The 14,215-nt window shown below is 34.9% G+C and overlaps 1 pseudogene; it reads left to right on the plus strand.

Moving 5' to 3' along the window:
• The first annotated feature begins 2,467 nt into the window (after positions 1 to 2,467).
• LOC114209877 (U4 spliceosomal RNA) lies at positions 2,468 to 2,540 on the plus strand (annotated as a pseudogene).
• Positions 2,541 to 14,215: the final 11,675 nt, after the last annotated feature.

The following is a 14,215-nucleotide window of genomic DNA, read 5'->3' on the forward strand; positions in this document are numbered from 1 at the left end:
CAAAATCTTGTGCCTCCCTCTTTCTTTCTTCCCATGTTATTGACTTTTCACAGAGCTGAATCAGTTCCCCTATTTGAGTGCCTGCTATTTAGATTTGTCTGTTAAATTCCTTGCACTGTGGTTTAATTTGTTTCTCTGTTCTTTAAATATCCTGTAAATAGAAGTTAATGATACAATCTTGATTACATTCAAGTTTCCTTTTTTTTTTTTTTTGGTCAAGAATGATGATATGTTCTTCATGTTGTCTCCTATAAAGAGAAAAGCAATGTCTGTTGTCCCACTTTCAGTGATGCTAAGAATGATCAGTGGATTCAGGTGGTGGTAGACTGATCCTACCATTATGAGGTTCACTATTAAATTTCTCATATTTTTTCATCCATTGATAATGATGGTCTGAATCAATTATTTCATTAGAAGTTGAAAACTAGTGTTTTCTAGGTTTTTTTTTATTTTATTTATTTGGGAGAGAGGGAGGGAGGAAGAGGGCAAGCATGAGTTGGGAGGAGGGTGGGGCAGAGGGAGAAGCAGACTCCCCACTGAGCAGGGAGCCTGATGCAGGGCTCAATCCCATCCCAGGATCCTGAGATCATGACCTGAGCTGAAGAGAGCCCTTCAAACCACTGAGCCACCCAGGCGCCCCTTTAGTTTTTTTTTTTTTTTTTCAATTCTTTACACAGTATCCCCCTCCCCACCCACACATAGAGAGTCCCTCATTGGCTTGGGCTTTTTGGTTACTAAGAAATAGAGTTTATAGTGAAAAGACAGCATAAATATTTAAACCTTTCCTTTTGTCAATTTTCTGATTAAAGGACCGATGTCCTAGTTGCTTCCAATGTATCCTTAGTGGTTTGGTTTTCTATTTTGTCTTCCCTGTCCCCTTATATAATATTATAAACACATGAATTTTCATATATTCAATCTGTTACAATTAATTAAATTCATTATTCTTTTTCATGTGCAAATTGTCTCAAACTTGGCCAAGAGATTCCCTCTATATTTGTTCTTGTATCCCTTTGGCAGAATCCATTTATCTTTGATAGTTTTCTTGTATTGTGTTGCAACTAGATATTTCAATCTCACTTTGTGTATTTTTCACTGCAGATATGGAATCTTTCCAGGAATTACTCCAAGGAGCTCTGGCTTCTAATGGTAATTAAAGACCACAATCTGGGCACTAAGATGTGCTCATTGTTATTGTGGTAGCTGTCATAAGTATTTTTGAGAAAGAAAAAATATCAAGAGTTCATACTTTCCCATTCAAATTTAATATTACAGTACATTTTTAAAAAGATTTATTTATTTATTTGAGGGAGAAAGAGAGAGCAAGTGGGGGAAGGGGCAGAGGGAGAGAGAGAATCTGAGTAGACTCCCCCACACACACTGGGGGTGGGGGGGAAGCATGACTCAGGGCTTGATCCCAGGACCCTGATCCCATGACCTGAGCCAAAATCAAGAGTTGGATGCTTAACCAACTGAGCCACCCAGGTGCCCCAATATTACAGTACTTTTTATTCAACATTGTGATTTTACAATTGTATCGCTTTTCTTCTAAGCTGAAGTTTGTTTCTCAAAACAAATTTTTTTGCATTAATCTATACATATATAAAGTAGTTTCAGAATTATAATATCAATATTATCACTCTCCATTAGACTACTAACTGAAGTCCCAAGACTTCTTTGTAGTTCTATTTGTCCTTAGAATATTTTCTACTAAGTCTGTACAGTCAAAATAATGTATTCTAAAGTTATTATCTTTTTAATTCTTTCCTTGAGCTGCTTGGCCATCTCAGTAGAGCATGTGACTCTTAATCTAAGGGCTATGAGTTCAAGCCCCATGTTAATCATGGAATCTACTTAAAAAAAAAAAAAGTCTTTGTGTGGTTTATAAGAATTTAAATCTTCGGTTTGGTTTTGAATTTTTAGATTTTATTTCCAAATTTTTAGTAGATTTTAGGTGTTATAAAACACGAATGCAAAACTATATAACAAGTTTTATTTTTTGAAACTTACTTTTTTTTACTTGTCCCTTTCTACCATCTTTCCTCCTACTCTATAGGTTAACATTCATACTAATTTTTCATTTATGATTTCAGTATTAGTTTCTGTAAAACTATGCTTATATATTTATATGTAACTTATTTCTTTCACCAGAGGTAGCATATTTCATACACTATTCTATGCTTTGCTCTTCTCAATTAATGGTATATAATAAAGATCACTCTGTGCATAGAGATATTCATTTCTGTATATTTCATTCCTGTTGCATAGTGTTTCACTGTGTTAATGAACATTCATTTATTTGTTCAGTCATTGTCCAGTTCATGCATATTTGGGTTGTTTCCAATCTTCCAGTCTTACAAGTAATGGCAAAATAAAATACTTGAACATGAGTCTTTTCATAGATTCCCTAGTATATCTTGGTATAAGTACTGAGATTTGGGATGGCTGTATCAAAATGTAAAGGCAGAGCTTTGAGCAGTGGCAGTATCGTAGCCAATGAGGTTTATCTGAGGCGCGATTATTGCTAATCAAAATGTAAAGGCAGAAATCATTCTTCTAAATATCACCAAATGCTCTCAATAGAAGCTGAGGGACTGTGCTCTGAAGAGTAGTGTTTTGATAGTATAATGCACTCTGCATGATAAATAATGACTTGAAGGTCTTGAAGGGACTTACTTAAGGTTCCTTTTGTGGAACTTTTAGTTATTATCATTGTAGTAGTATTACAATTTACTTTTTTTCACATAGTCTGGGTTTTCTGTTTCTTGCCGGGTTGATTTCACAGATTTTAATTCTGAAGCATTTTTCCAGAGACATGATTTAAATGGCATTTGGTTATTTAAAAAGTTGATGTCTAGGAGTTAGCCTTACTTATTTAGTGGTCATTTCAAGTTTCTCTTTATTTTTCAGCTCTCATCCAGATGACTAGCTGAGCAGAAGCTCTTCCTATTATTTTTTTTAAAGGATTTTTTAAAGATTTTTTATTTATTTTTTAACAGAGAGACAGCGAGAGAGGGAACACAAGCAGGGAGCGTGGGAGAGGGAGAAGCAGGCTTCCCGCTGAGCAGGGAGCCCGATGCGAGACTCAATCCCAGGACCCTGGAATCATGACCTGAGCCGAAGGCAGACGCTTAACGACTGAGCCACCCAGGTGCCCCAGCTCTTCCATTATTTTAAAGAGTTTTATTATGGGTTGTATGTGATGGTTGGTTTTGCCCTCCCTGTTGTTTCTAAGGCATTAAACAAAAGTTGATACTGAATTCCTAGTCCATGAAACAAAACTTTATTTTTTTCTTTTTTCTTTTTTTAAAACTTTATTTTTTCATAACTCTGCTAAGAAGCAAAGATTTTATGAATGATCCTAAAGGGAAAATATTAATTTCCCTCGTAGCTTCCATTTAATTCTACCTTTCAATTTTTCCCACATCTCTCACTGCAAAAAATACATTCAATCTGACATAAGTAGTGGATCATTTTGGGAATGTATTCCTTGATAAGCTTGGAAGGGAAAATACTTTTATAGAAAACAAGAAGAAGCCACCCTAGTCCATTGAACTTGATCTTACTGTGCATCAGAGGACTTTATTTTTGCTTTGTTTTCAAATACCTCTTTCTGTTGTACCTGTTACAAAGAAGGGAAGGTGGGAAGCAATTAATGATTTTTCTTCTCTTGCTGGAAAACTCTTGTGGCAAAGCATGTTTCTTGAGGAGAAAAAAGAAAATCATTTATTTTCAGCTATAACAAAACCGAAAGTCTTAAGTCCGCTTAGTGCACAATGATTTTATTAGTGACAGGCAGTAGACCTGAACAGGGAGGAACACACTGTTGTTGACAAATACAACTTCCAGAGCACAGGATGTGTTTTGACCCCATCTCTATTCAAAGACAAAATAAATGAGTTCACTATGTATTTCAAATTTATCTCTTTCATGAGTTTCCCATTAAGGATTAATCCTGGGAAGAAGAGACTGATAATTAAAGCATGAAAAATAATAATATATATCTCTCTTCACTAATTAAATAAGCATAGCATCTGAGAAGACTAAAGCTCATTTATTTCTTATCCACATGTGGTTTTGTTTAGTATAATATTTCTTTTAAAACAAATTGACCATGTGCCCCTTCTGAAGAACCACTGAGTGCAGAGTATGTTTCATTAATTGAGGTATAAATATTGAGACTATCAAAAAAATGGGCAATCACTATTAATGTCAATAGGAATTTATTTAACAATATGATATAGCGTATGAAAAAGCAATTTTATATAGCATGAAAACTACTTAAATATTAAAAGATATTACCTTTTAAAAAATGTATTGGTAATTTATAGGAATGTATCTTTTTTGAGCGCAGTTTGGTTATTTTACAATTTGTGTATAACATCTATTTATGTATTCCTTGTACATATTAATGCTTTTGTAAACTTACTAATAATGAATGTATTTTATTTCACCACTTAAACTGATAAGACCATTAAACATGCCTCCATAAAACAGTGAAAGCTATAGGCAGTTATGCAACATCTGCCATTTCTCTTTTTAATCATTGAAAAATTGCACATATATCAAAACTGACTTCACCAAAAGCAACTTCCTAAGGTGTTGGGTGTTCCCCATCCCCCCCACCCCAACTATATTAGTCAGCTGACCTTGGCACTAGCACAGTTGGCAGGTAGGGAACTATCAGCTGCTAGTGTATTAGGCCAAAGACCCTCGCAATGCAGAGAGACCTGACACAGATTTGTTTAGTAGTTTCGCTACTTCCTGGAATAATTAGTACCCCACTGGCTGAAAACTTGATCTTTAGGATGAGTTTTGAGAAAAGTCTAAGTCATAAATATGTCCTGTGCTTTATTAATTCACAAAGGGAGGTCCTTTTGGAACTGTTTCTATAAATAATCGTCAGTCAGTTTCCAAGACAGCCATTCCTAAAATGAGTTTTACAAACCAGAGTGCCAAGATATGTCTCCAATATGTGGGAATTATCAGATGCCTGCAAAGTTACGTAAATATTCTCCTCCATTCCTCCTAGGGCTTCCAAAACTCCATTTTTTAATATAATCTTTAAGCCACTAAGAATTTGTTGTAAAGTATGAGGCGAGATGAGATTTTATATAATTTTGTGTTACCCAGTTATTCTCATAATAGTTTTTAATAATTCTTTTCTGTTAAAAAATATGTCACTTTTACCTTTATTTTCTACAAGTACATTTAGGTCTTCTTCAAAATCCACAAGTTTGATTCACCGATGAGTTGGTGTATTCTGACATCATTTATATGCAGTATTTTTTATTATAAAATTTTAATACACTTTAAGAGTTTTAGTCTATACCCTGTTGTTGTTTTATAAAATTTCCCAAATAAACCTTTACATTTAATCTGTTTGATGAATTTTAGATATCTTAGTCATTTTGCCTTATTGATCAGCCATGATTGGATATCTGGCATCAGATAAATACTAGCTTTGCAAAAATAAGTTCTGGAGTTTTCATTTTTTCCCTATTCATTTGGACTATTAAATTGATTACAATTTGTAGTTCTTTGGTAGATTTGGATGAACTTGTCTACAAAATTATCAGAGATCATCATGTCAAGGAAGCAGAAGGGATAAGATACTAGGCTTTTCTGGTTTTTTTATTTTTAATTTTTAGAATGTTTGCAATATCTAAGGTTGTTATTTTTGTATTTCTCTCCTTGTGTTAATTTTAGAAATTTGTATTTTTGTAGAAATTAATTTTATCCACATTTTAAGTAAATATAGAATTGTAAAAATATATAATTAAAAGATTTTTGGTGGGCACCTGGGTGGCTCAGTCAGTGAAGTGTCTAACTCTTGGTTTTGGCTCAGGTCATGATCTCGTGGTTGTGGGATCAAGCCCCAGGTCTGGCTCTGTGCTCAGTGTGGAGTCAGCTTCAGATTCTTTTTCCCTCTCTTTCTCATTCACTCTCTCTCTTTCAAATAAATAAATAAAATCTTAAAAAAAATTTTTTTAATAAGTTGGTTATTATATCTTGCCTCTCTTTAGTTTTTTCACAGTCTTTTCTGCTTCTATATGAGACTAGGTGGTATATTATCTATTTTTATTTATTTTTGCAATGTATTTTGAGCTGAATTTTTATTTTATTTTTTGATCATGATAAGTACTCTAATCCCCATCCCCTGTTCCCTCCATCTCTCCACCCACCTCCCTTCTGGTAACCATCAGTTTGTTCTATACAGTTAAGAGTCTGTTTCTTGGTTTGTTTCCCTTTTTTTCCTTTGTTTTGTTTTGTTTTTAATTTTAAAATTCATTTTTTAAGATTTAAGATTCCCCAGCACTTGGTCCTGCTGTCCAATATCTTAAAAAAATGTTTCATTTTCTTTTCCAGTTTTATAGTTGTTCATGATGGAAAGACCTCTTTGGTATCTTAAAATTCATTTTTTAAGATTATCCTTATTTTAGAGAGTGAGAGAGAGTGGGGGGAGGGGCAGAGGGAGAGAATTTTCAAGCCAACTCATCGTTGAGCACAGAGTCCAATGGGGGGCTCACTCCCACAACCCATGAGATCATGACCTGACCTGAAACAAAGAGCTAGATGCTTAACCGAGCCACCTAGATGCCCCTGTTTAATTTTAAATTCCATATATTAGTGAAATCATACAGTATTTGTCTTTCTCTAACTTAATTTGCTTGACTCTAGCTCTATCCATGTTGTTGCAAATGGCAAGATTTCATTCTTTTTTATGGTTGAATAATATCCCATTGGAGACAGATATATAGATACACACACACACACACACACACACACACACACACACACACCACATCTTTTTTGTCCATTCATCTATTGATAGTCACTTGAGCTCCTTCCATAGTTTGGCTATAGTAAACAATGCTGCTATAAACCTAGGAGTGCATGTATCCCTTGACTTGAATTTTTAAATCAGTTATGATTTTGTTTTTGTTTTTGAGGGCATTTATTATTCCATTACTTGCATTACAATATGAGATTTTATCCTTTTACTCATCACTAGATTTGAGGGCTTTTCTTGCCTTTTTTTCCTTTTTTCCAAAAGAATGCTTTTCTCCTCCCTTCTTTATGTTTTTCTTGCTTTTAATATACTTTCTCATGCCATGAGTCAGTAAATGGTACCAAAGAGGTCTTTCCATCATGAACAGCTGTAAAACTGGAAAAGAAAATGCAACATTTTTTTTAAGACATTGGACAGCAGGACTATGTGTTGGGGAAAGAAGGAAGCACAGGAGGCCAGCCCCAAGATAGCCCAGCTTACTGCGTGGGGGGCGGCTTTCCAGATCCCAGTGCAGAGACAGAGAAGCCAAGCAGAGTATCACGGACCAGCTGAGTTGAGGAGAGAGAAATCACAGCTTGGGTAAACTGAGGCATCTGAAATCCAAGTGCCAGAGATAAGAGAACAACACAGAAAAAGAGCTCCATAGTCATCCCTTTGAGTCTGTAAATGGATCATTCATTAATTTGATTATTTTCCTCAAAGATTAGCTCTTGGATTTATCCGTGCAGCTAATTTTCGTTATTCACAAATTTTAGAAATTTTCATCTTTACTGGGGTGGCGGGGTGGCTCAGTCAGTTAAGCGTCTGCCTTCAGCTCAGGTCATGATCCTGTGGTCCTGGGATGGAGCCCTGCATCGGGATCTCTGCTCAGCGGGGAGTCTGCTTCTCTCTCTCTCTCTCTCTCTCTAAATACGTAAATAAAATCTTTTTTTAAAAAAAGAAATTTTCATCATCACTCTTCTTACTTTCTGTAAATTTATTACAGTATTCTATTTCTAATATCTAGGAGATAATATTTCATTTCTTTTCTCTTCATTTATTTTCTGAGCCAGTACAAATAATTGGATTGCCACATCTGCTGTGCCCAGATCAGAGACCTTGCTCACTATCAGGCTTTACTAGCAATTTCAAGGATAGAGGAATCCAGAGGACTGGAACAAAGTAGATAGGTCTGAGACATTAAGGGCCATTTCTACACTTTCATCTCAAATCAAACATACACTTCCGGTCCAAAAAAAATTGACGATGTCTCTAAACAGAGTTCACAAGTTACTTCACATACCAGGAGGAGCATTTATATTAGGCAAGATATTTTATACCCAAAGAATCGTATTAGCTTATAATGCCTGTCCCAGTGAGCCATGCCTCATATTTCCATAGATGTTGTCTTTATTTCCTCTAACCCTTCAGCGGGTCGTATTCTCCTAAGGGGAATTCTGTAAATAAGGTTGTTCCTCCTGGCAAATACTGAGTCTGTTTACTCAGAGGTCTAGTTGACAAGATTAACCAAATCACTTGCCTTTTTTCTCCCCTCTGGGTGCATCTCTACACTAAACGGAGTGAATGAAGCCAGATGTTTTAATTCTTTCCTCTCCATTCTCTCATTCAGTAATGAATAAATCTAAGAATTTTTCTGAGAAAAATGTTAACCATATATTTTATATATGTTCATAAGAATTATAATGAATCAAAAGTATATGATTCATTATAATTTATCTCTCTATTTTCTAAATATTATGTTAAAAATAGTTTCAATTTTTGCTTTGAGTCGAGTTGTTAAAGTATGTTTTTAATTTTATTCCCAATGTCATTTTAACATATTACAGAATATACACTATACCATTTTTACATTATGGATTTTACCGAAGATTCTTTTGACTTTATGAGCAATTTTTATAAATAATTTGTAAGTATTCTTTTAAAGAGGTATCCTGTACAGGATGCAGAATTTTATAGTGATGATATTAACGTCATTCAAATAATACTCAGATTCTCTACCTCTACATCATCAGCTTTCAGTCCTGGCTATACATTGCAATCTCCTGGGAGATTTTTATAAAACAAAGATATCTGGGACCTACCTCAGCCAATTGTAACAATCTATGGAGGTGCAGCGAGCATCTACACATTCAGAGCTCCCCAAGCGATGCTGATACTCTCTGAGGTTTTAGAACCACTGATGTACATTCTTTTTTGTGTTAGTCTATTTTTTTCTTTTTTGCTAAAAACAGGAAAGCATCTCCCACTTATTTTATGTTACAACTTTTTCTTGTCAGTCATACAGTTTTCCTTAAATATTTCAGCACAGTTATGTGATTTGACAGTTAAATATATTTATTATAGAGAAATCGTTCATGTGGATTGATTTAATGCTTTATTTTTAATCATGTATTTTACGTTAAGAAAAAAATATTTCAAATTCTCCTGTCTTTTAATTGTATGTGTATGCTTTATATTTCTTCATTTTTTTCTTGTAAACTTCCTGAATTATACTTCATGTGTACTTTCCATAAACAATATTTAGATGGATTTATTTTTTTAATCAGTTTGCTTATCTTTACTCTTCTTGTAAGTTTTTCGGTTTATATTGGTCATTGTATCAGATAGGCTTTTTATTTTGCCTCCTCAACTGCTTTGCTTTATGTTTTATTATGTTACGTTGTTTCTCTAGTTTTATATCTCTCGATGATTGTATTCTGTACTTACTTTACACTCTAGTGACTTGGAAAAGAGAAATTCTAATAAGAGGATAATTATTGAGTTTTCAAATGTACATAGCATTTGTGGGAATCGCAGACTATGTGATTTGAACCAAACTGCCTGTGGAAAACACCTAGAAAAACTGGACCAATTTTTGGAAAATAAAATGAAGAATTGGGATAGCTACCAAGGGAGTGAAGGTTTGCAGCATTTGAGACCACTTGTACCCTCTGGGAACCTACTGATCTAGAAGATGTGGCCAAGAGGCTGAGTAGAAAAGAGTTTCTACAGAATTAGGGCTCCTGGGGGGGAAAAACTGGAGTGCAGTCCTCACCAGGAAGGGGAGGTGCTGATGAGCAGGCGTAAGTGTAAAGAAAAAATTGGTTGACTCTCTCAGGAACTAAGGACCAGCTTTATTTCAGTAATGGTAATGGCTTGTGGAATTTTAATTCTCTCTACATTTTACATTTCCAAAAACAGGACTATTGTTATTTTATATATTTAATGTTCCTTTATAATAATCTAAACTTGCCCTTATTGCCTTGTATTCATTCTTACACCTCCACGTTTCCACCAGGGACCATTTTTCTTCTGCCTAAAGTCTTTTTCTTTCTTACAGATGTGCTGGTCATTTATTCTCAAAAGTTTAGCGTCTGAAAATGGGTCTTTTCACCATCATCATTTTTATAGCGTGTATCTGCTGGGCACAGACTTCTGTGTTGGCAGCTATTTTGTATCAGTTACTTTGAGGATACGGTCTGCCTTCCACTGTTCCTTTTGAGACGTCACCTGATAGGCTTATTATTTCTTCTCTTTACGTATCTTGTCATTTTTCTGGCCTCATGATTTTCCCTTCTACTTTGGCTTTTGGCAGTTTTAGTACGATCAGCCTAAGAGTTCTTTGTATTTATCTTGTTTGGTATTTGTAATGCTTCTTGACTCCAGGACTTGATGTCTTTTGCAGGTTAAATATACAGCTGTTATTTATTCAAATATTGGTCTTCCCAGTCTTTGTGTTCTCTTTCTGGAATTCTAGTTACATGTGTGTGACTTCTTCGTTATGACCTAAGTCTCTTACAGTTTCTTCTGAAATTTTAATTTGTGTGGGTATATGTGTTTCCATGCTCATTCTGGCTATTCCTCATTATGTGTTTAATATTTCATATAAAGTAGAGATAAATGGCTCAGTATTATGTGATTATTTTGCAGAGAGGAATTCTATTGGCTTCTGGGAGATAACTAGAACTTCTAGAAATGCAAGACCAGTCTCAGGTAACCAGGAACTGAAATGAATCAACATCTGAACCAGGAGATAATGGTTTCAAACCCTTCCTTTTAAAGTCCACACCACACTAGCTTCCCTTTAAGGGTTTTTCTCAAAACGTAGATTTCATTGGTGGGGTGCTTTTTGAATACTTGAATATCTGAGAATTTTTGTTGTTGTTGTTTTCTTCATAGGAGAAAACAACTGGTTTCCACCTCAAATTCTTGAATCGCTACTCTTTTTTATTCAACCCTAGGAAGGTGTTCATGTATACTCACCAAATGTCAGGAAGGGAAGTCTTAGGACACCCCAATTTCTTTGTCTCTGTGAGTCAACCTACAAAGGAAGCCTGACTGGCTGCTTGTTGTGATCGCTTTCTCTTTTTTAAAATTTCACACCTTTGTTCAGATCTATAGATATGTCTAAGTATTGCTTTTTATAAAATTTGTTTTTCATAATGAGGAAGCCACTTTCCTTTCCTTTGGACTCACAGTTCTATCAGGTATGGACATTTTTCTTCTTTTAATACAGATCCTACTTCATTTATATTATTTATTTCTCTTTACTTGGTTACACTAATTACTGACAGGCAATGTTTCTATTTTCCAGCCTCCATATTGAACCTTATTGTTTTACTACTTTTCATAATTTAAACTTAAATTGGGAGGCGCCTGGGTGGCTCAGTCGGTTCGGCGACTGCCTTTGTCTCGAGTCATGATCCTGGAGTCCCGGGATCGAGTCCCGCATCGGGCTCCCTGCTCGGCGGGGGGTCTGCTTCTCCCCCTGACCCTCTTCCCCCTCACGCTATCTCCCATTCTCTCTCTCACAAATAAATAAATAAATAAATAAATATCTTAAAAAAAAAAAACTTCATTTAAACTTAAATTGGCATCCTGGGAGATAATCCCCAGCTTCATATGGTGAGATATATTACTTGAAGTGAAAATTCTGCCATCATTACTAGTACTATAAATATTAATATCATTTTATCAATGTAGTCCATCACATAATTAAATAAACCCATTACTACAGAATGGTTTATGGGGAAAAAAAAAAAGTAACCCTTATCTGTGCCAGTCCTATACTTCTCAGTCTTCATCCTGCTTTCCTAAAGGGCACACATTTTAATAGCTTTTGCTTCAGTTTTTTATGATTCTGTCCTTTGTGTATTTAAATAACACACTAAAATCTTTATTTCAGAGGTAATATCTCCTGATGATTTCATTCTTTTTACAATAAGGATATGAATGCACCTGCTTTTCCTTTGCCAGTCTTCTTCCCCTTTTTCACCTTCTAAATTCTACTACATGCACTTTTATATAGTCAATGCTGCTAACATTTATAGTCTTCATAACCGTAATTAAATCTCCTGTGTTTAATCCATGCATAGATGCTAAAACTTAAAAATCATTAAGCAACATTAAATCAGTATGAGTTGGGGAGGCTCACTGCAGAACCACTGTTAAGTTCTATAATCATATTTTCTTTCTCACAGAGCTTTTAGTTTCCGTAAGTGCCTTTCTCAATTTCTTCTGTATGGTGCCTTTATTATATCTTTAAATTATTTCATATCTCAAGCATTCTATTGGAACTGTTCATGGACTAGATACTTTTGTTTTACTGTCTCCCTGTCTAAGGCCTTGCTGATCCTTTCCCTCTCTGTACTGGTTGCTAGGATTCCAGCTATCTGCCATTTGGTGAAGTCTCCACTCTGTGCTCTAAAGTTAATGCATCATTTTCTGGTTCCTAAGTCATTTTTGGCTTAATTTATTTTATTTTAATTGATTTTATTTTACTGGGGGGAAATCGTCAAGAATTTCCTTAATATATATTGTATAGGAAGTAAATTTCCTGAGTCATTTTCTATCAAGAACGCCTCTATTCTTCCTTCCTACCCGAGAATTTGGAGTTCAGTCAAGCTGCAATATAAACACACACAGATGAGAATTATTTCAATTGATGTTAGGACACAGTATTTATACTATATATTCGTATTTCATTTTTACATTAATAGTATTTAGATGCTAACTTTCATTATTCAATATAATTGTTCTATTGATATTGTAATTTTAAAATCTATTTTATGTAGAGTGTAGAAAAATGCAAGTTAGAAATCACATTACTGCTATTAGGAGTCAAAAGCTTAAGAGTACAAAATAGATATGAAGGTAAAATCAAAGAAATCAAGTAAAAATACTGTGATGCTACATATGAATTGGAAATACCAGTATGGAGTCTCAATTATTTTGTCTTGTTTTGAAAACCATATATTTTCAAGCTTTGTCCACTGAAAAAGCCTGGAATCAATGACAACCCATTAGCAATGAGTAACTCTGTACCCGGGGCTCCTTGGAGGAATAGCTGATTCCAGGTCTAGAGCAGGATTATGCTGATATATCCTGAGCCAGAAAGCAAGGAAGTTTTCAAGAAAAATGGGCTAATGCAAACAAACAGACAAACAGGAGACACACTCAAAGCCTTTGGTCAAAGGAAGAGCAATTTGGGCACCAACAATCTGAAGAATACAACTCGTTAAAACACATTGACAATACAAAAATCTAGAGTTCAAAGTGATACAAAACAGAAAGGGAAAAAAAAAGTCTCATTGGACATCACTGGAAGTAACTAAGGCAACTCTGAACATGGACCATTAAAAAGAAGGACCTTAATTATCCTGCTTTTCCTGTGTTTAGCATATTTCTTTTTTTAAAAAGATTTTATTTATTTGATAGAGAGAAAGCACAAGCAGGGAGAAGGCGGGGTGGTGAGAAGCAGGCTCTCCACTGAGCAAGAACACAGGCTTGATCCCAGGACCCTGGGATCATGACCGGAGCCAAAGGCAGCTTAACTGACTGAGCCACCCAGGTGCCCTTGTGTTCAGCATATTTCAAGATAACCAACTATCTCTAATTGTTGGGGAAAGTTATTGTGGAATTCCAGCTAGAAGATGTAGAAGGAATGACAAAAAAAAAAAAAAATAGGAAATCTTTGTTTTGCAAGTCCTAATGAAATAAATAATGGATTCAGTTAATGACAATAAACTAATGAAAACAGTAGATGAAAGGTTATGAGATATTTCATAGTGAGGATTAAATTGCCAGGATCTGTATCTACTGATTGGTCTTAACATCATGAATGACATAACAAGCAGCCATTGTGGTCCTGAAATGTGATGCATCATGACACACAACAGTACCTACAAAGTGCTTTTGCGAAACAAAGAAAATAAAAACCGTAAGCCTAAATCTAACCAAGATCCACAGCTAACTTCATTTATAGGAGATAAATAGAAATTAGTTAAGTAACACCAAAAAGAAGTGAATAAACAAGTCCAGAATGTGGAATATTCTTTAGGACCACTAATCCAGTTTTTGCAAAAATCCAGTAGCATGAGGGGAAAAAAAAAGAAGGTGGGCTGCAAAGAGAATAAAAGATTCAAGAGACATACAGAACAGATG

The sequence above is a fragment of the Eumetopias jubatus genome, unplaced genomic scaffold (genome assembly GCF_037043125.1).
Source record: "Eumetopias jubatus isolate StellerSeaLion01/CBP00866 unplaced genomic scaffold, mEumJub1_p1.0 scaffold_9, whole genome shotgun sequence".
In the NCBI taxonomy this organism is placed as follows: Eukaryota; Metazoa; Chordata; class Mammalia; order Carnivora; family Otariidae; genus Eumetopias; species Eumetopias jubatus.